At 45.4% G+C, this 22,857-nt stretch overlaps 1 long non-coding RNA gene across 2 annotated transcripts in view; it reads right to left on the minus strand.

The window, feature by feature from the left end:
* Window positions 1-22,368, minus strand: part of LOC143781418 (uncharacterized) — a 44,423-nt gene extending 22,055 nt beyond the window's left edge. Inside the window, exon 1 of one of the 2 annotated variants that reach the window (XR_013216704.1) lies at window positions 22,197-22,367. This is a non-coding gene — a long non-coding RNA (uncharacterized LOC143781418). Of the gene's footprint in view, window positions 1-22,196 lie in introns of both variants that reach the window. The other variant, XR_013216705.1, reaches the window with a different exon arrangement.
* Between the last annotated feature and the right edge of the window lie 489 nt (window positions 22,369-22,857).

Genomic DNA, 22,857 nt, shown 5'->3' on the forward strand with positions numbered 1-22,857 from the left:
GCCACCAAATCGGACCCAGAGTGACCCGGGCCACCAAATCGGACCCAGAGTGACCCGGGCCACCAAATCGGACCCAGAGTGACCCGGGCCACCAAATCGGACCCAGAGTGACCCGGGCCACCAAATCGGACCCAGAGTGACCCGGGCCACCAAATCGGACCCAGAGTGACCCGGGCCACCAAATCGGACCCAGAGTGACCCGGGCCACCAAATCGGACCCAGAGTGACCCGGGCCACCAAATCGGACCCAGAGTGACCCGGGCCACCAAATCGGACCCAGAGTGACCCGGGCCACCAAATCGGACCCAGAGTGACCCGGGCCACCAAATCGGACCCGGAGTGACCCGAGCCACCAAATCAGACCCGGAGAGACCCGGGCCACCAAATCGGACCCGGAGTGGCCCGGGCCACCAAATCGGACCCAGAGTGGCGCCGCCCGCCAAATCGGACCCAGAGTGGCGCCGCCCGCCAAATCGGACCCAGAGTGGCGCCGCCCGCCAAATCGGACCCAGAGTGGCCTTGCCAGCCAAATCGGACCCGGAGTGGCGCCGCCCGCCAAATCGGACCCGGAGTGGCGCCGCCCGCCAAATCGGACCCGGAGTGGCGCCGCCCGCCAAATCGGACCCAGAGTGGCGCCGCCCGCCAAATCGGACCCAGAGTGGCGCCGCCTGCCAAATCGGACCCAGAGTGGCGCCGCCTGCCAAGTCGGACCCAGAGTGGCGCCGCCCGCCAAATCGGACCCAGAGTGGCGCCGCCCGCCAAATCGGACCCAGAGTGGCGCCGCCCGCCAAGTCGGACCCAGAGTGGCGCCGCCCGCCAAGTCGGACCCAGAGTGGCGCCGCCCGCCAAGTCGGACCCAGAGTGGCGCCGCCCGCCAAGTCGGACCCAGAGTGGCGCCGCCCGCCAAATCGGACCCAGAGCGGCGCCGCCTGCCAAATCGGACCCAGAGTGGCGCCGCCCGCCAAATCGGACCCAGAGTGGCGCCGCCCGCCAAATCGGACCCAGAGTGGCGCCGCCCGCCAAATCGGACCCAGAGTGGCGCCGGGCGGGCGCCACTCTGGGTCCGATTTGGCGGGCGGCGCCACTCTGGGTCCGATTTGGCGGGCGGCGCCACTCTGGGTCCGATTTGGCGGGCGGCGCCACTCTGGGTCCGATTTGGCCGGCTGGGTCCGATTTGGTGAGCGGGGCAATAATTATAATAAGACTACAGATCCGATTTGGCTGGCAAGGCCACTCTGGGTCCGATTTGGCGGGCGGCGCCACTCTGGGTCCGATTTGGCGGGCGGCGCCACTCTGGGTCCGATTTGGCGGGCGGCGCCACTCTGGGTCCGATTTGGCGGGCGGCGCCACTCTGGGTCCGATTTGGCGGGCCACCAAATCGGACCCAGAGTGACCCAAGCCACCAAATCGGACCCAGAGTGGCCTCAACCCTGAGGGGCTACAACTACCAAACCAGCGCCTGAGGGGCACCCAAGTGTGAAAGTCTTGCAGGGGCAGCCCGGGCACCATTCCAAAGCACTATCTGTAGTTCCTTCAGGAAATACCCATCTAGTTCTTATTATTATTCAGTCCGCACGTAATGCGGCCCGAACCGCTTCACTCACAGACTCCAGTGAGGTGTCATTTCGAAGCCAGCGTCCCCAAGAGGTGTGCTAAGTATTTTTCGTGTCGATCGGATTTGTTGTTTTGGCGCAATTTGCGTTTGAAAATGTTTTTTCCCCTCATTGTAATGCATTTCAATAGGGAAATTTTCCCATAGGTTATAATGGCCGGGTTTCTGAGGCAATTTGAAATGTACCTGCCACTTGCCACCTGGCTGATTAGCTCATTGATATGCGCAGTCAGGCCCAGTTACTATGCCAACGCCTGCGAACTGTACATGACCACACCAGCACAGTTTTGCCAGATAATATCAGCTCTTAAAGTAATAGCACAGCACAATTTCAAAGCACTATCTGTAGTCTTATTATAATTATTGCCCCGCTCACCAAATCGGACCCAGAGTGGCGCTGCCCGCCAAATCGGACCCAGTGTGGCGCCGCCCGCCAAATCGGACCCAGAGTGGCGCCGCCCGCCAAATCGGACCCAGAGGGGCGCCGCCCGCCAAATCGGACCCAGAGTGGCGCCGCCCGCCAAATCGGACGCAGAGTGGCGCCGCCCGCCAAATCGGACCCAGAGTGGCGCCGCCCGCCAAATCGGACCCAGAGTGGCGCCGCCCGCCAAATCGGACCCAGAGTGGCGCCGCCCGCCAAATCGGACCCGGAGTGGCGCCGCCCGCCAAATCGGACCCGGAGTGGCGCCGCCCGCCAACTCGGACCCGGAGTGGCGCCGCCCGCCAAATCGGACCCGGAGTGGCGCCGCCCGCCAAATCGGACAAGGAGTGGCGCCGCCCGCCAACTCGGACCCAGAGTGGCGCCGCCCGCCAACTCGGACCCGGAGTGGCGCCGCCCGCCAAATCGGACTCGGAGAGGCGTCGCCCGCCAAATCGGACCCAGGGTGGCGCCGCCCGCCAAATCGGACCCAGGGTGGCGCCGCCCGCCAAATCGGACCCAGAGTGGCGCCGCCCGCCAAATCGGACCCAGGGTGGCGCCGCCCGCCAAATCGGACCCGGAGTGGCGCCGCCCGCCAAATCGGACCCGGAGTGGCGCCGCCTGACAAATCGGACCCAGAGTAGCGCCGCCCGCCAAATCGGACCCAGAGTGGCGCCGCCCACCAAATTGGACCCAGAGTGGCGCCGCCCGCCAAATCGGACCCGGAGTGGCGCCGCCCGCCAAATCGGACCCGGATTAGGCGCCGCCCGCCAAATCGGACCCGGAGTGGCGCCGCCCGCCAAATCGGACCCGGAGTGGCGCCGCCCGCCATATCGGACCCAGAGTGGCGCCGCCCGCCAAATCGGACCCGGAGTGACGCCGCCCGCCAAATCGGACCCGGAGTGGCGCCGCCCGCCAAATCGGACCCGGAGTGGCGCCGTCCGCCAAATCGGACCCGGAGTGGCGCCGCCCGCCAAATCGGACCCAGAGGGGCGCCGCCTGCCAAATCGGACCCAGAGTGGCGCCGCCCGCCAAATCGGACCCAGAGTGGCGCCGCCCGCCAAATCGGACCCAGAGTGGCGCCGCCCGCCAAATCAGACCCAGAGTGGCGCCGCCCGCCAAATCGGACCCAGAGTGGCGCCACCCTCCAAATCGGACCCAGAGTGGCGCCGCCCGCCAAATCGGACCCAGAGTGGCGCCGCCCGTCAAATCGGACCCGGAGTGGCGCCGCCCACCAAATCAGACCCGGAGTGGCGCCGCCCGCCAAATCGGACCCAGAGTGGCACCGCCCGCCAAATCGGACCCAGAGTGACCCCGCCCGCCAAATCGGACCACCTGAGGGGCACCCAAGTGTGAAAGTCTTGCAGGGGCAGCCCTGGCACCATTCCAAAGCACTATCTGTAGTTCCTTCAGGAAGTGCCCATCTAGTTATTATTTAACATTCACTTTCATTTAATACTATAAGACTGCGGCCTGGTCCAATATTTTTCTTTATTTCACAATCTGGATGTGATAGTACAGCTGAAATCTGTGATTGCCTGCAGGGGTCATGTGACTGAGAGAAACATCTCGCTGTTCGAGTCAGATTCAGTGGTCTAGTAATATCTGGACAGTAGCATTATGGTTTCCATGGTCAGCACCGCCAACCTGAGCGGCCTGTGCTAATTCCACTAAGGCGAAAGCCAGAGAGTGCTCATTTATTTGTTATTAATCCATGTCTAGAATTTTTTTAAACATTGAACCCCCCCATCATTCCGTACATCCTCCAAGATGTTTGTATCTATAACGTGGCACCCATGGCCTTCAATGGAATACAGGTGTGTTTGGTATGTTCTATCAGATTCTATATGTATATTCTCTCTATCTCCATTTTATTATTATTTATGTTTACAGCACCAATGAGAACATGAATAAGACTATATAGTTGAAACACGTTTGCTTCAGGGCTACTAGGTGGTCTTCCAGCATGTCACTATTTTATATGTAAGAAATAAATGTGAAGTTTTTTTTAACAAGTATCTTCACTGGAGAAATTATTTTTCTTCCTTCATTCTTGGTTGTGAGTCCCAGGCCAGTGTGGCTCCATGCGGAGATAATATCCACAAGGTGATGCAGAGAACACAAGGTGAACTGACTCTGCCACTCCCTTTTCCCATTACCTACATTAGGTTAGGGGGTTGCAGCAATTTTGGTATTAGTGAGGTGGCAACAAGGTCATTGCAGGCTCTAAGCAGTCTTGAAGACATGGGTTTTCAAGTTACATCTGAAAATTCTGAATGTTGGGGACATGTTGGTGGCCAGAATTCCTGAGGATGTGATATACTCAGGATATGTCTTTTGGAGGCAATTGGGTGAGGTACGTATGAGTGTGGGAGAGAGAAGAAAGTCTTGGGAGGATCGAGGATTATGTGTGAGAAGACATCAGGAGATTAGTTTGGAGATATATGGGAGACAGATTATAGATGACTTTGTAGGTAAATGTTAGATGTTTGAACTGGATATGTTGGAGAATTGGGAGCCAATTAAGGAATTTGAGGAGGGGAGATTTGGAAGAGTAGCGAGGAGAGAGGTGGATTAGTCACACAACAGAGTTAAGGACAAACTGCAGATGTGCGAGAGTGTTAGCAAGGAGGCCACAGAGAAGAATATTGCAGAAGTTGAGACGGGAGATGATGAGGGCATGCACTAACATTTTAGTAGATTCACAGTTAAGAAAGGGACAGATTCTGGATACATTTCTGAGTTAGACGCGGCAGGAAGTGGTGAGAGCTTAGATATTGGATTTGAAGGTAAGTGCAGAGTCAAGGGTTACTCCGAGGAAGAGAGGAGAAAGTGTGATGTAATTTATTGTGCTAGATAGATCAGGTTGGGGAGCTAGGTGAGATGGTAGAAAGATGATGAGTTCAATTTTGACCACATTAAGCTTTTGAAAGCAAGAGGAGAAGAAGGAGAATATGACTGATAAGACACTTTGAGATTCTGGACAGCAGAAAGGTGACTTATTGGCCAAAGAGGTAGATCTGAGTGTCATCAGCATAGAGGCATTCTGGAAGCCATCGAACTTTATGAGTTGTCCCAAGCCAAAGGTATAGATGGAGAAGAGTAGGGGTCCAAAGACAGAGCCTTGAGAGATACCAACAGAGAGAGGGTGGGATGAGGTAGTATGGGAATGGGAGAAGCTAGATATGCGGTTAGAAATGTATCATGTATCATGTTCATGTATGTATGTTTTTGATGCCAATGGAAGTGATACTATTTTATGGGTACAGCATATCTTAGCACATAGAATGCCCATGATCTGATGTGGCACCACACAAGGAAAAAATCAAGATGTTGAAAGTAGTAGTAACCTTTTGCACTAGAGGTAGTTTTTATTAGCTTAAGGTATGGTGCTTTTTTCAGCCCAACTACATAAATCATATATGATAGTCAGCAAAGCAAAATTCTTGCAGATGAAGAAGAGTTAAAATTATTTATGGGCAGAAACAAAGGAGGGAAGGAATTTTCTGAGTGATAATTTAACACTTGCTCCTTCCTCTTGCTCCTTTCATGGGCTAGACTAACAGATTGTCATGTTAAGTACCTTGTTGAGACACACTTGAGTACCATGAAGTGTTTGAGCACTATGTATTTTCTGGTCATCACTCTGGATAGAGGTTTTCCAAGCAGAAAAAGGAGGTTTCCCTTCACTATTTATTCCTTTTATGCCAGCACTTGGCCTATAGGTATGTAAAACACAGGAAAACCCTTTGTGTACTGTTTCCAACAATGAAATTACTTACCGATGTATTAATATATGCAAAAAGCTTTGTCTATGGTAACAAACAAGCCCAATACTTTGCTCTGTAATCACATGTAGCTGAAATAATTTATTCAATCAATTAAAGACCACTACCAAGAGATAATTTGACAAGCGTTACCATGCCAACAAGCAAAGAAGACAGAATCTCAGTGTTTAGCGCCTTCCATAGTGGTAGATACAGCAGATTCAGACGACTTAGATTAGAATCACAGATGTCCATAGGTGTAGTGGGAATATGATATCAATCTGATCATCCCAGTCATAATATAAAAGGTGTTTGTAGCAGATTTGTCACACACCTGCATGTATAGTTTTGTATAGTAAGAAGAAGCAAAAATTCTACATATTGCAACTTTTTCAAAACTTTGAGGAATGTTCTTAACAAATACTAAAAGAAAATTTGTGGGCCAGAATTTTTAATTTAAAATTTGAAATACATTATATGTTCAATCTTAATGTATTTTTCGTTGATCCCATGCATGTGTCAATACTAGATTTAATTTGCCTACAATGTATCAGGCATTTAACAATTATTTTAGGTCAGACTAAAATCTACCTTAATTGCATTTCAATATATTCAAAATTAGCTGTTCATGAATAATCATTTTGGAATCTGCCTTTTTTAGAATACAGAATTTATCAGCATTTTTGACAAGTTGATTGCTAATTGGCCTGTGACCTGATCTCTCAGTCACTTCTGTACAACAACCATTTGTGACATCTCAATACCTTCTCTGATGCCCCTGCATTTAGCTTCAGAGATAGACTGCTAGGCATTGGGATTCTTCCTCTGCACGGGATAGATCTCAAGCCTTATCTGCCTCTGCGGTCTCCCATTCAGGTTCAGCTGCTGTGAGTGTTGCTAAGCATAGACGTCGGTCCCAACATCTTGCTCAGGTTCATGGTGTATGCTTGGTTACTTCTGCCTCTCCAACCAAGCCCTTAGTAACCAGTATTATTCGGGACGCTCCGGCACTCTGGAGTCTGTCTGGAGATCACTGTACTGAGCATGTCCGGGACATGGCATCTTCTCATTGGTGGTCGGATGTCAGCTGCTCTGGTGATGTGGCAGTGCCAGATTGGTCCACGGGCAAGGTCCTGTCCGACTGGACATGAGCCTAATGTATAAAAGGTTCTCAGAGGCGCACGCCGCTGCGCTAGTATCATTTTTGTGTGGTTGTTGCCTGTGGATACTCTACCACTCAGTCTGCACTTGGGAATGTGCCGCTCATTACCCAGTGAGTAATAACTTGGCTAGGCAGGGTTAGTTCGTCGTACTTTGCTTGGCTTAGCATTTGTTTCCTCCTTGTGTGCGGTTACCACAGTTGAGTCACAGAGCAAGTACCAACCCTCAGACTAGACCTCACTGGGAAAGCGACTAGGTCCTGCATCTAGCGTCTTTTGTGCGGTTAGCACAATCAGCTCGCAGAGCGAGCTCTTCCCATGTGCTGGTTCCCTGTGACGTGTAACAGGGTCAGTACTTTGCTTTTCTCTGTTCCTCTCTGTGCCATAACAGAGCTGAAGATGTAGTGTTCTGTTCACACAGTGTGATGCTTTAACACTGTACGTTTAAGTTTCCACCTAACTGCCTGGTTCCGCCATTGCTCTATAGCAGCAGTTTTCCATCTCTGCACGGAGGACCCCTGGTTGCGATTGCTCTTCATTACTCTTTTATTTAGTGCAATCCACCAACCCTAACAGTATACTAGTGCCTGAGTCTGGTAAGTAATGGCAGACGAGCAGCGGCTCCAGTACTACATCCAATGGCTGGAGGGCAGATTGTTCACTCTTGAGCGGGCAACTTCTGCTGCAGATTTTATCGCAGTGGCAGCGCATGCAGCCAGTCAAGCCATCACTATGGTGTTGGCTGCAACTTCTGTCACACGATTTTCTCACTACTCTTTACCTGGGAACAGTAAGGCTTGCAGGGGTTTTGTGAACCAGTGCTCAATCCAGCTGGAGCTGCTGGCCTCACGATTCCCATCTGAGCGGGCAAAGGTGGGATTTGTGGTGTCCCTTGTGAAATATAGGGCATTAGACTGGGCTACGCAGTTGTGGGAACATGTAGATCAGGTGGTCCAGAGTGGTCCTCATTTCTTGGAGGCTCTGAAACATGTCTTTCAGGGATCTCGGATCATACATGACTCTGCTCTCCAACTTTTAGCATTAGCACAGAGCTCTTCCATGGTCAGCCAGTACACCATCAAATTTCGAACTCTAGCCTCTGAGCTACAGTGGCCTGATAAGGTCTTAATTCCCATATTCTGGAGGGGTTTTGCTGATCATGTAAAAGATGCTTTGGTCACTAGGGAGATACCTTCTTCTCTAGAAGATCTAATATCCACTTGTATCGATCTCTGTCATGCTGAGTGGAGATTAGAGTGAGCTGCCATAAGACAACGGTTTTGGCTAGCTCCGAACTTCGCTAACGCGTTAAAATGCCCGGCTCAGATGAGTGATCAGATGGTGCATCTGATCAGCCATGGAAGAATCTCGGGCGGAATCTAATTCTCGCTCTGTGCGTCCACCACTGACCTGCTTTTTTTGTAAGAAAGCTGGTCATTACACCAAGTGTCCCCGGCATCAGGGAAACGACCACATCTAGTGGCTATTGGAGGGGGCTCACTAGACACGGTAGAGTTGTACTCCAAATTAACTTTTAAAGTTTCCCTGACTTTTGGGTCATCTTCCCTCACTGCAGAGGCCTGTCTGGATTCTGGAGCTGAGGGCAACTTTGAGTCTTCTGCCTCCGTTCTGCGGCATGCTATTCCCTTGGTCAAGCTCTATAGCCCAGTCACCACTCAGGTGGTAAATGGGTCCACACTCCCTAATCAAATTACACATCAGATGATACCCCTTACCCTTAAGGTACCACCTGAGCATCAGGAGAAAATCTCTTTTCTGGTACTCTCTGAGGTCACAGATGAGGTACTTTTGGGTTTATCCTGGTTGCGTTACCATTCTCCCCGTACTGATTGGGCAACAGGGAGCATACAAGGTTGGGGTAATTCGTGTGAAGGACACTGTCATGAGGCCCAAGTTTCAATCGGGTTGTATGAGGTCACAGTTGACCAAACCTCCCTACCCAGGCATTATTGGCAGTACGCTGATGTCTTCTCCAAGAAGGCCGCGGAGACTCTTCCTCCTCATTGCCCCTGACTGCCTTATAGTCCTCATTCCGGGAGCTGAGCCTCCTCGTCGGCATGTCTATCCACTGTCTATTTCGGAGACTGAGGCTATGTCTGAGTATATTAGGGAGAACTTGTCTCCTGCGGGGGCTGCTTTCTTCTTCGTCCAAAAGAAGAATGGAGAACTCCTTCCCTGCATTAATTATAGTGGTTTAAATGCAATTACTATTAAAAATAAATACCCACTGCCTCTAATCTCTGAGCTCTTTGATAGGCTGCGGGGTGCTAGGGTGTTCACAAAGTTGGATTTGCTTGGGGACTATAATCTCATCTGTATACATGAGGGGGATGAATGGAAGACCGCCTTCAACACCCGAGATGGCCATTATGAGTATTTGGTCATGCCATTCGGTCTCTGCAATGCTCCCACAGTCTTTCAAGACTTTGTGAATGACATCTTTTGGGAATTATTATCCACTTCGGTGATGGTATACCTGGATGATATCATCATTTACTCCCCAGATGTCGACACACACCGTCAGGATGTCTGCAGAGTGTTTGAGCTTCTACACGCTTATTCCATATTTGCCAAGCTAGAAAAGTGTATGAGCAAGAGTCTCTACCTTTTCTGGGTTATATCATCTCGGCCAAGGGCTTAGCTATGGACCCTGCCAAGCAGGAGTCGGTGTTGAACTGGCAGGAACCGCATTCTCTTAAGGCAGTGCAGTGCTTTTTGGGATTCAAAAACTATTACTGCCAGTTTGTCCCTCCTATCAGCTCGATTGGTTGCCCTCACCAAGAAGGGGCCTAATCCTAGGCAGTGGTCTAAGGAGGTCTCCAAAGTCTTTATCTCCCTGAAGTCTCATTTCACCAAGGCGCCAGTTCTGCACCGGCCTGATGTAGACAACCCTTTCATCCTAGAGGTGGATGCCTCTTCCATTGGTGCTGGAGCGGTCCTGTACCAAAAAGACTCTCAAGGTTGGAAACATCCATGCTTCTTTTTTTCCAAGATATTTTCACCAGTGGAAAGGAATTATTCTATTGGTGACAGCAAGCTGCTCACCATGAAGTTGTTTTTTTCTGAATGGAGATAACTCTTAGAAGGAGCTCGGCATCCTTTCAAGGTTTTTATGGACCATAAAAATCTCTTCTATCTACAGATAGCGCAATGGCTAAATTCCCACGAGCCGGTCCTTATTCTTTTCCCAATTCAATTTTACCATTCATTTTTTGTCCAGGGAAAAGAATCTACGTGCCTTTGCCTTGTCCCGTTCTGTAGTTTCTTCTGAGGAAGAGGACGAGCCACGTTTAATGTCCCTTCAGAAAGTCTTCGAATTGTGGCTCCAGTGACCTTAGAGCAGGTGCCTCTGGGTAAGTCTTTTGTGCCACCTAATTTGCCGCCAGAGGTTCTCTCCTGGACACATACCTCCAAATTGGGTGGTCTGTTTGGCATCAAATGAACCTCTGATCTCCTATGGAGGTCATATTGGTGGCCTCGGATGGCGCTAGATGTCAGAGATTATGTCCAAGCATGTGTCTCTTGTGCCAGGTATTATTCTTCCAGGCAGAGACCCGCAAGTCTGCTCTATCCTATGCCAGTGGCAGACAGGCCCTGGGAGATGGTCGGAATGGACTTTATTGTTGAATTGCCTAAGTCTCGCAACAACAAGGTCATTTGGGTTGTTACTGACCATTTCTGAAAGATGGTGCATTTGGTTCCTCTGCCCCGTATACATTCTGCATGGGCTCTGGCAGTCTTATTTATTAAACATATATTCCGCCTTCATGGGATACCTGATCAGATTGTCAGTGACCATGGTCCCCAGTTCATGTTTCATTTTTGGAGAGAGCTTTGTCACCTGTCAGTATAGAGCTCAATTTGTCAACTGCATACCATGCTGAGACAAATGGGCTTGTGGAGAAGACCAATCAGTCGTTGGTCACCTACTTACGACATTTTGTGTCAGTCAGGCATGACAACTGGCCTTCCTTGTTGCCTTGGGCGGAGTTTGCCTTAAATAATGTCATCGCTGATTCCACAAGGCAGACTCCTTTTTTTTTGATTTATGGTCAGCATCCGTGTGTCCCTGTGCCCATGCCCATTTTGTCTTCTGATCTGAGGGTGGTGGACTGGGCTGTGGAGGCCTGTGATATCTGGGATTGCATGCATGATGCAATTAGGTTGTCTAAGGAGAGAATGAGAGCTACTGCTGATGTGCATCGTCGACTGGCTCCAGTCTTTGCCCCGGGAGATTTAGTGTGGCTGTCTGCTCATAATATCAAGCTGCAAGTGGAGACCACTAAATTTGCTCCTCGCTATTTAAGTCCTTTCAAGGTCCTTGAGCACATTAATCCTGTGGTGTACCACCTCAGTCTACCGCCTCACTTAAACATCACCGATTCTTTTCATGTGTCACTTCTAAAACCTGTGCATATGATTCGGTTTTCTGAGACTTCCATTGGGGGTTCAGATACGTCTTTGGATGATTTTGAAGTCAATGCGATTGTCTGGTCTAAGGTGGTGCACGGTTAAAATATTTTCTTGGTTGACTGGAAGGGTCATGGACCAGAAGATAGGACCTGGGAGCCTGTTGAGCACATTCGTGCTCCTCAGCTTATTGCGGCCTTCGAGCATGGAGAAGGTCGCCGGTGGGGGCGCTAGCAGGGAGGTAATGTTAGGTGTTGGGATTCTCCCCCTGCATGAGATAGATCCAAAGCCTTATCTGCCTCTGCGGCGTCCCATTCAGGTTCGGCCACTGCGAGTGGTGCTGAGCATAGGCGTCGGTCCCAGCGACTTGCTCAGGCTCGTGGTGTACACTTGGTTACAGCCAAGCCCTTAGTAGCCAGTAATATTCAGGGACACTCCCTTGTCTTCATCTCCAACTACATTTTTTATCAATTTGTTTTTAATTGCAAATTTAAATAAAGATCATGCTATTTTATGATTTATGTTTGGAAGAATTTTGCTCTTTCATATAGTTATTTATATAAATGAAAAGCCTAGCTCAAAAATGGAGCCAATACCCTGTGTGTACAAAGTGCAAAAAACTGCAGCAAAACCAAAGAAATGAGCCAGAGCATTAGCTGGTATAAAAGTTGGTATACATACAACATATAAGAGCATAGTCATAAGGTGGTGATTTAACAGTCAAAACCTGAGATAGAAACAATTTTGTTCCTATCTTAGGTTTTGTCTGTGACATGTCCACCGTGTGAACATGCTCTTATATGTTGCATGCATATAAAATCATGCTCCTGCTCATTTCTTTGGTTTTGCTGCAGTTTTTTGTACTTTGTACAAACAGGGGTGTGGCTCCCTTTTTTGTAGCTAGGCTGTTCATTTATTAATGGTGGGTGTATCACCAGTCGGACCCCAGTTCTACTCTACCCCAATCTACATTGAGGTCATCTGACACAAGTTAAGGTTTTAATACTAAATTATAGGACCATCCTGACTGGGTACACCTTGTCACGGTGAGATGGCTGTCATGCTTTTTGGATAAAAAACATTGTTTACTAAGTACCCTTTGCTATTTATATGTACTATTATTATTTACTTATTTACTGTACTTACAGCAGGGTATATGCTCATTTTGTTTCTTTCTTAGGTTTTGTCAGTTTCATGCCAAAAGTCATACACCATGGCAAGACTGAGCACGTGAACAAGACTAGAACAAGACATAAGGTAGTCATATTGGAAGGTTTCTACCAGTCAAAGATGCCAAAGCAGATTGGGGTTGCAAGATGTGCATTGAATCTCTTTTGAAGAAACACCTAGAAATGCCCAACATCGAAGACCATAAACGCAGTGGTCAACAAAGGAAACTTAGTACAGCAGATGAGTGACAGATCATGCTTATTTACCATCAAAATATGAAGATGTCAAGCAGTGGCATCAGTCCAGAGCTGGAAACAACAAACATGTGTCTGCGGCAATAGTGAATCATGGTGGAGGTTTCTTGTAAGTTAGTGGAGGAAATTCAGCAAATGGAGTTGTGTTATTTTTCAGGATTAATGGTGTCTTCAATGCCGAAAAATACAGGCAGATACTTATCCATCAGGCAATACCACCTGAGAGGCATTTGATTGGCTCCAATATTATTCTGCTGCAGGACAACGACCCCAAACAAACAGCCAATATAATTTAGAACTAATTTTAGTGTAAAAAAAAAAAAGTTCTGGAAATGATGACAAAGCCTCCACAGAGCTCTGATCTAAACATCATCGAGTCTGTCTAAAATTATACAAAGACATGGAAAAAATTGTCACATCTATAGATCTGTGGCTAGATCTCCAAGATGTATGGAACATCTGCCTTGCCAAGTTGTTTTAAAAATTGTGTGAAAAAATTGGTGAAGTAAGAATGACCTAATTTTGTTTCCATTGTAAGAAGTATTGCTATTAAAAGTATAGTTGTGGAGTTATGTAAAGTGTAGACAGTCAACTATTTATTAACTTAGGTTACTAAGTCAGTAATTTTCATCGGGATCTTCAAGCTGATATTATCAAAAATGCTTGACCATTATAGTGTAGGATACTGGCACAAGCATTTCAATGAAAAAACAGAGACAAATACAGGCTACTCAAGTCTTTTCAATGGTCGATGAGTGTGAGAGAAAAAAGAATCGAGGGTAAGAAGGAATTAATATGGAAGGAATCATTAAAGTGCCGCTATTATTATATTATACTAGATGGAGGCCCGATGCTATCGCATTGGGAGGGCAGTAATGTCACGATGAGGGCAGGCTTTGCAGAGTTGACAATCTCTTCTCCCCATGTGCACACCCACCTATCCACTCTCTCTTTTCCCATGTGCTGACTTCTCCCATCTGTGCTCTCTTCTTTCACATTGGTGTACTTTTTAGGAGGAGCCATGTTGGCATTGATATTCACTTTTTAAAGGGGTTTTCCCACGAACGAAAGTTAATTTTAAAAATTGACTGTGTCTGACCGTGTACAGAACATACCACATCTCCTGGGCAGGGGAGGAAGTAAAAGACAATACTGACATTACAGCAGGAGATCGCAGAGGATACATTTTGTGAGGTAAAATATTGTTTAAAAACAGTCAGTGAAATATTTTACCTCACAAAATGAATCCTCTGTGATCCCCTGCTGTAATGTCAGTATTGTCTTTTGCTTCCTCCCCTGCCCAGGAGCTGTGGCATGCTTCGTACATGGTCAGACACAGACAATTTTTAAAATGAACTTTCGTTCGTGGGAAAACCCCTTTAATGTCACCGGCTTCCTCTGCAAGTAGACACGTCGCACATCTGCCACCAGGATCAGCCGAATGATTTGTGTGTGTGTGGTGCACATGGCGTATACAGTGTGTGTGTGTGTGTGTTGCGTACGGCATATACAGTGTGTGTGTGTGTGTGTGTTTGTGTGTGTGTGTGTAGTGCGACAGTGTTCCGCTGGTGGTACCGCGCAGAAGGCTGTTACTACAAGCAGTTTCCATATTGAGACACCCATCACTTTGGTGTCCCAATATGGCGGTCGTGAACTTCCACCGCTCGGAATTCTGGGATCCGAGCACATCTGATGGAACAGTATGTGAAGACATTGCAAGGTAAGTATACTGTATATTAAGATGTTACAGAATGGAATGTAATGGTTTATACTAATTATTTCTTACATTCTGCTCTTAGCATTCTCTATGTGTACATTTGATGCAGAGGTCTTTTGTGATTCCGATTTGTGCAGTATAAGACAACCACTAGGGGGAGCAAACCGGAGTAAAATTTAAAGGGAACCTGTCACCCCGTTTTTACTATTTGAAATAAAAATATGGGTCAATAGGGCCTGGGCTCTGCTTTACATCAGTACCTTTTATATCCCCCGATTCACCACCTTTGGAGAGAAAATACCTTAGTAATCTCTCCGTTTTCGTATGTCAATCACCCCGGTCCGGTCCGATGGGCAGGGCCTAATCGCTGTCTCTCCCCCTGCTCCTCGGCATGTCAGACGTAATTAGATCTGTGAATAGCACAAATCGTGGTCAGTTTCTGTGGTTGCGCATTGCATTAGCCTCCAGTATGCTTTGACCAACTGTGGGCAAAGCATGAAATCATTATTGCGCATGCGCCAGCTTTTGACCCTATGCTCTGTGCCCCGGAAGCATAGAAAGACTTCCGGGGCACAGAACATCAAGGAAAATGCCGGCGCATGTGCAATGATGAGTTGAATGCTTTGCCCACTGTTGGGCAAAACATACTGCGCACGCGCGAGATGACACTTGAATGCGCAGGCACTGAAAAAAACGCTAACGTCGGAAAGAAGATTCGTAGAGCGAAGCCAGAGGTGGGGAGAATCGGCGATTAGGCCCTGCCCAACGGACAAGACCGGGGTGATTGACATACAAAAGCGGAGAGATTGCTAAGGTATTTTCTCTGCAAATGTGGGGAATCGGGGGATATAAAAGGTACTGATGTAAAGCAGAGCCCAGGCACTATTGACCCATATTTTTATCTCATATCGAAAAAATGGGGTGACAGGTTCCCTTTAATATTAAGGCAAATCTACCTCTAGTTTTCTCCCCCTAGTGGTCACCTTGGGAATGTGTGTATCCAGAGCAACTTTTAGTACAGAAACAATTGAAGATTTTATTATAAAATAGGAATAAATTAGTCAGTTCAATCTGGGTCATTTAATGTGTATTACTATACCTGATAGAGTAATATTTCATGCTGACACTGGAAACATGGCTAAAATAAGAAATACTAGAGGCAAGACGTTCTTGGGAATTGGGGATTTACAATTTGTGACTTGAGTTTTTTTAGCAAATATTTTAGCTTAAAAACGCGAGTCAACTAAATTGCTAAATTGTTTCCCGGAACCAGTGCAAGTTATGTGAAAACATTTTATTGATCTAGTATATATTTTAGGTTTATGTAGGTACTGTATATACACTGTATATATTCATCAGTCATTCATTCTTCAGCGCAGTCAGCTAAATATCCCTTGACGTAAACCAGGTCAACCATGTTTCCCTGTGACAGATGAATGCGCTTGCTGCTGTACCTTTCGCATCTGTCAGTGGCGACGCTTCACAATGCTGGCCTTTACCTGTCTAATAAAGATTTGCCCTCAGCAGGTAATGCTCTTTATAAATTCATGATTTGCCATCCAGTCTAACAGTTGGAGCAGCAGATGAGTCAGCAGAACACACTACACCTCCACAAGGTCTGACTCCAACCATCTGTCATTTATATATATATTTAATGGTAACATTATCATAGACTACTATAGCTCTGAAAGATAAGACAAGTTGCCGCTCAGCTTTCCCCCCCACACAGATGACTTTAATAGAGCTTAGCACTGTCTGATCAGACATACCGTGACCTAAGGGACCGTATTTGTATATTGACTTAGGCAACTTGGGTACAGCAAAAATAATGTACATAACAGGAGTAATATTGGCCATTACATCCATAACTAAAAGTTAAAAATAAGTAAAAAAGTTCTAATTATGTTTCACTTTTAGTTGTTTTCTTCTTCTTCTTCTTCTTCTTCTTCTTCTTCTTCTTCTTCTTCTTCTTATTATTATTATTATTATTATTATTATTATTATTATCATTTATTTTTGTCTCACTAAGACAAACCTTGGCTATTTATTCTGTAGATATACAGAATATAATACAGAATATAGAGAATATAATACAGAATATACAGAACAGAATATACATGACAGAATATACAGAATATAATACAGAATATACAGAATATTCTGTAGATGTATAACAGTGATCTTGACCAAGTGTGAATATGGACTGATGAGATATTGTTAGAGGGCTTTCCTGGATGGGTTTCTCCATATAATGTCTATGTCCCAAAATTGGGCATATATAAAATAATTATATTTATTGGAGAACCCCTTTTTCTGCTTTAGTAAATACTTGTATTCTTCATGAACTAACATTAAAAGACTATCTTCTATTAGAACATGGTTTTGAGTCATTCATCTGTTATTCGTCCTAGAAATTCATAAAGAAATTGACAACTGGGTGTTACTAGTTGAGGTTGAGGCCATACATAGCCTGGCATTATCTAATCATCACTGACTGGTACATTCCACTGTGGTTCAACTCTTTTGACTAAGGTGAAACTGTCAATTTATTCATACAGATACAGCATTTCTTAAACTATCAGACAATAAAGATGTTAGAAACTTAACAATTCACTCTAAACAGAGCAGAAGCCATTGGTTATGTACAGTATAGTTAGGTGTTGAGTTATACTTTTCTACTGCAGCAGTCTTTGCTGCATTGTAATATTTTTGTCATTTTGCAAAATAATGCATCTGTAGATTTCTAATAGAAATAATGGTGAAACGACACAATGAAGGTTTCCAAAAAGACTACTTTTGGGAATAACAATGGAGAAGCTGTGGTATTTGTTCCTGTTGCAACAGTGAAGTATCCTGTTGGTGAAGTAGAGGTGTGCTATTTGTTGTGTCTTTTCATATTGTTTGTCGTACCTTCCTCATGTTGTCTTTTTGTAGTAGTGGGACTAGTGTCTCGCTGGCCTATGCACTAAATAGGGTAAGTTCAGGGCCAGCAAGAGCCTAGGCACGTGATCGCTCATGGGAGGAAGGACCTGCATCTCCCATCTCCCTGCTTCTTATCATCAGGGTCTTCCTTTTACATCTCCCCTGGTGTTCCCCTAGTGTTGCACCGCACGCTGAATGTCCTCTCACTTCCGGCAATTGAGGAGTGGAGTCGTTTTTCGGAGGGGGCAGTCCACCCAGTCACTGTAATTACTGATCATAAAAATTTGCTTTACCTCGAATCCGCTAAACATCTTAATCCTAAACAAGCTAGATTGTATTTATCTTTCAGCAGGTTTAATTTTATTGTCACTGGGGGTGATAGTTTTGATGATTCTGTCCCTATTTTACAGGAAAGAGTAGTCATCTCCGCCATGTGTTCTGAGCTTGAGAGTGAGGTGTTGAATGCTCAGGAGACCGCCCCTGCTTCTTGTTTTCAAGGCGATTATTTGTGCCTTTACAGTTGCGACTCAAAATTTTAGGGACTCATCAAAACTCGGTTCTTGCTTGTTACCAATGTAGTAAAGTGACCTTGGACCTCATTTCTAATTGTTTTTGGTGGCCAAGGTTGCAAAAGGATGTAGTTGATTTTGTGTCTACCCGTAATGTTTTTGCGTGTTCTAGGACCTCACATACTCATCATCTGGACCTCTCTTACTGTTGATTATACCAGATAGAGCATGGACACATTTATCCATGGATTTTATTACGGACCTTCCTTCATCCACTGGAAAAACTGTATTTTAGTAGCGGTGGATAGGTATAGTAAGATGGCGCACTACCTGCTCTCCCTATCTCTAAGACTTTAGCACAAGTGTTTCTCACTGAGATCGTGAAGCTTCACGTAGTTCCCTCCAATGTGGTGTCAGATCGGGTGGACCCAGTTTGTATCTAAATTCTGGAGGGCATTTTGTTTTCTCCTGAGGATGCATCTATCCTTTTCTTCAGCGTTTCATCCTCAAACTAACGGTCAGAGTGAATGCTTATATTAAAATTTTGAGACGTACCTTAGGTGTTTTGTGTCTCATAATCAGGAAGATTAGATATTTTACGTACCTCTGGCTGAGTTCGGGTTGAACAATCGTCGTAAGGAATCCACTGGAAAATCATCATTTTTTGGTGCATATGGCACCCTCAGTTCAGTGCTTTCACTAGAGATGGACTTTCTGGGATTCCAGGTGACATCAACCTGAAGGTTATAGGGGACAGATACAAACACATGGCTAATAAAAGACCTTGGTCAGGCCTGGACCTGTGTGTAAATGATTATGTATGGCTGTCCATCAGGAATATTAAACTGAAGATTCCTTTTTGGAAACTAGGTCATAGGTTCATTGAGCCATATAAGACGGTTGCCGTAATTAACCCTGTGGCTTTTTGTCTTAATCTACCTCAAGCACTAAAAATCCATAAAGTTTCTCACAGGTCATTGCTCAAGAGATTTGTCGTGCCTGTGAAGCCGATGCCCCTACCGCCACCTACTGTTAATGTTGATGTTAATTAAGAATTCTAGGTTGCAAAAATTGTTGACTCACATTTTGTTTGCCGCTCTCTCCAATACTTGGTGAACTGGAGAGGTTATAGTCCAAAGGAAAGGATGTGGGTACCTGCTTCAAAAGTTAATGCTTGTAGGTTAGTACATTACTTCCATGTGGCTTATGCTCATCCAGTGGCCTCTCGCTGAAGGGGGGTATAGTCACAGGTGTGTCACGTCCTGATGTGACTCCTGGAGGATCTGGGATCAGAAGGCCACAACATTTACTACAGTTGTACAACACATAACTATTTGGAGCATTTTTCCAATGTTTTAGTGTTTTCTCTTCTTACCTCTGTTGCTGAACTGTGAGCTCTAATGTCCTCACATTATCCTAACATCACCCTTAAATGGCTGCTGTATTCCCTGCCTAGGCTTTTACATCTGCTATGATAGACCCACCTAACTTGTCTGCTCTATACAATGTGATGTCATAGCTGCAAGGAATTATGGGAAAGTCTGTGAGGTTACATTTTTCAATAATCTGTGACTGAGGCAATCTTTTGTAATAAGTAAAGATGTGGTGGAAATTGTTTTGGTGATTAATTTGAATTGAATCCCAATATTTGGTACAGAAACCTTTGTTTTTAATTACAGAGGTCAGACGTTTCCTGTAGTTCTTGACCAAGTTTTCACACACTGCAGCAGGGATTTTTGGCCCACTCCTCCAAATAGATCTTCTCCAGATCTTTCAGGTTTCAGGGCTGTCACTGCTAAACATTGAGTTTCAGCTCCCCCAAAGATTTTCTATTGGGTTCAGGTCTGGTGGCTGGCTAGGCCACTCCAGTACTTTGAAATGCTTCTTACAGAGCCACTCCTTAGTTGCCCTGGCTGTGTGTTTTGGGCTATTGGCATGCTGGAAGACCCAGCCATGACCCATCTATAGTGCTCTTACTTAGGGAACGATGTTGTTGGCCAAAGTCTCACAATACATGAACCCATCCATCCTCCCTTTAATACAGTGCAGTAATCCTATCCCCTTTACAGAAAAGCACCCCCCCAAAGTATGATGTTTGCCCCTCCATGCTTCACGGTTGGGACAGTGTTCTTGGAATTGTACTCATGCTTCTTCTTCCTCCAAACATGGCAAGTGAAGTTGATACCAAAAAGTATTTGGTCTCATCTGACCACATGACCTTCTCCCATGACTCCTCTGGATCATCCAGATGGTCATTGGCGAACTTCAAACAGGCCTGGACATGTGTTGACATAAGCAGTGTGACCTGCATGCTCTGTAGGATTTTAATTCATGATGACTTAGTGTGTTGCTAATGATAATGTTTGAGACTGTGGTCTCAGCTCTCTTCAGGTCATTGACCAAGTCCGCCCATGTAGTTCTGGCTGATTCCTGATCTTTCTCAGAATCATCCTTACCCTACAAGGTGAGATCTTGCATTGAGCCCCAGACCTCGGAAGATTGTTGAGTTATCTTGCGTTACTTCCATTTTCTAAGAATTGTACCAACAGTTGCCTTCTCACCAAGCTGCTTTCTTATTGTCCTTTAGCCCATCCCAGCCTTATGCATGTCTACAACTTTATCCCTGTTGTTGTTATACAGCTTTTTGGTCTTGGCCATGGTGGACAGTTTGGAGTGTGATTGATTGAGAGTGTGAACAGGTGTCTTTTATACAGGTAACAAGTTCAAACAGATGAAATTAATACAGGTAATGAGTGCAGTGTAGAAGGGCTTCTTAAAGAAAAACTAACAATACTTTGAGAGACAGTATTCTTCCAGGTTGGTTGGTGACCAAATACTTATTTCATGCAATAAAAAGCAATTTAATTATGTAAAAATCATACAATGTGATTTTCAGGTTTTTATCTTTAGATTCTGTTGCTCACAGTTGAAGTGTACCTAAGATAAAAATTACAGACCTCTCCATTCTTTGAAGGTGTGAAAACGTGCAAAATCAGCAGTGTAGCACATATTTTATTTCCCCACTGCACTCACCAATACATTTCTCAGATATAGCAGTACTGTATTTATGCCATGTAATATAGTATATAATATGAAATTCTGCTTTTTAACATTGCAAGTAAATATTTGTATTATTAAACTGTGTTTCTCTAAAAGTCATAAATGCATTTACTTTTACTATATTTCATAGATCCATACGATGCTGGTCCATTACTCACTATTACACACAATTTGGCCACAATATTACAATTGTGTATTGACAATACTATATGCTAATAGTATATAATAGTACATAAATTTCCCCTTGGTTTAATTTGCACACTTTTCATAAATATTCCTTTTTCTTTTAAACCAACATATGAATGCTGAAAGTAAATCGGAATTAGTCTTGCCCATACTATATGTCAATCTGCATGCTTTTCTGCTTGTTCATAAAATGGCCTTGTAGAAATCCTGCAGAGAACATTTTTGGCTGGTAGAAGACCGAGGAGTGCGGCTAAGACAATGGTATGCAACTGAATAATCATTTTATCCTACTGGAAACCATGTGGTCAATGCCATGGAGAGGCCTTTACGAGGGAACATCCCACTTTTTCCACAACCGGGGTTGTGGTGTGAGGTGGCATAATATAGAGTAATGGTAGTCTCCTTTCCAGGTACACTAACAGCTCAGCGTTACATTGATTTGGTTGCAGAATCAGTGGTATGGTCGTTTTGCCAAAGAAGAAAGCCACACACATGCCAGCAGATTCAGACAACACTCGCTCTGGGAAGCTAGCATTGCCAATCAGAAGCAAAGGAAGGGCCTCAATATGCTAATGAGGATGAATACCAGAGCACCAAACTTTTGACCATGCCGAAGGGTGCGCCAAAGGGTGCATACGAATTATAAGTTATTTTCTCAGGCACTGAACTAGTATCAGGTACAGTGTCAATATGGCTGCTAAAGGCGCTAAGTCCCCTACAACACTGTATAGACCATTTAAAATGCATTTTGGGGTGACGGACTCCCTTTAATGTATTTGCAACAGATGTTCTATTAGACATTCACATATATTTACATATTTATTTCACATTACAGAAACAGTAATCTTATATATGAACCGTCGACCATTTCCATCTGTTTACCTAATAGTATTACAATCTATATAGCGCAGACTGACTAATAGGCTTCATACATTATGTTACGTCTTGCTATTCACTGTCTTTGCCGGCATTTTTACTGTACTGTCTCACCTAAGACTTCATTCCTGTTCCCATCTCCCAACTGTCTCCTCAGCTGATCGTCTGCTCAGGAAGGCGTTACTATAGCAACCTCACGCTTCTGGGGATTTAGGAGCCAAGAATAAGACAGGGCGTATTAAAACTGTATTCTAAGTGTTGAGCAACAGGAAATTTCTGTGAGACAGGTTACAGGGTAAGACTGATGATGGGCACGTTGATTGCTTTATACAGCTGCTATTTTTATTGTATTCTGATTTATTATCATTATTGATCTATTTCTCATATACTGTATAAGTTTTTGTTTTCTCACTGTGCCTAGACCATAAAATATACAAATCTGTACTAAAAATTCCTTGTACTGAATCATGTAATATTTTGATACTTCTAACTATTTTTTTTTTAAATAATTAAAATTTGTCTAACTCATATATGCTTTACTACATTGGAATTGCAACACCAAGAAGGAAATATCGTGAAATTTTGGAAATCACAGGATGGATAGAATTGTTAATGATATGCAAATGGAAATAACATTTTCAAAACATCTTAATTTATTCAGTATCGAGTATGATTGCCACAGGCAGAAATCCTCGCACTTACACGCCTTGGCTACTATCTGTGAAGGTAATAATGGTGTTTTGACATGCTGACTGCATTTGGGAAGCAAATTATC

This window comes from Ranitomeya variabilis, chromosome 6, assembly GCF_051348905.1.
Source record: "Ranitomeya variabilis isolate aRanVar5 chromosome 6, aRanVar5.hap1, whole genome shotgun sequence".
Taxonomy (NCBI): domain Eukaryota; kingdom Metazoa; phylum Chordata; class Amphibia; order Anura; family Dendrobatidae; genus Ranitomeya; species Ranitomeya variabilis.